Genomic DNA, 409 nt, shown 5'->3' with positions numbered 1-409 from the left:
CGAAAGAGCTACGACAGCCCCGCTGCACTTGGTAGCACTTGTAGTCAATCTACACCTGCGTCGTTACGACTGTTCTTCTGTGAGGATTGACCACTTCTGTTATTTGCCCCAGGGCATACAGGACGGGCTTAAGAGGCTGATGTTTCTGCTTGGCCCTGAGGGTCATGCAACACACGACCTGAAGCAATCAGCGCGCGCTACGAGGCGTTCTTGAGCTATGAAATGCTCATTTAAAGCATTTAGAACGGAGGAAGTTGGCGTCGACAGCGTTCATGACGCCACCGTCGACGACGGATGACTCCTCCCGACCCTGGTCGCTCCTGGTGAGCGTTCAGATCCTCGAGAGCAAGGATGGAAAGAATCTCCTGCTCTGGGTGAGAGAGGCCGAGGTGGCTATGGCGCCCGCCAT

This window comes from Plasmopara halstedii (genome assembly GCF_900000015.1).
Source record: "Plasmopara halstedii genome assembly, contig: Scaffold_430, whole genome shotgun sequence".
NCBI lineage: Eukaryota > Oomycota > Peronosporomycetes > Peronosporales > Peronosporaceae > Plasmopara > Plasmopara halstedii.
The sequence above is the reverse complement of the archived record's forward strand: the minus strand, read 5'-3'. Positions refer to the sequence as shown.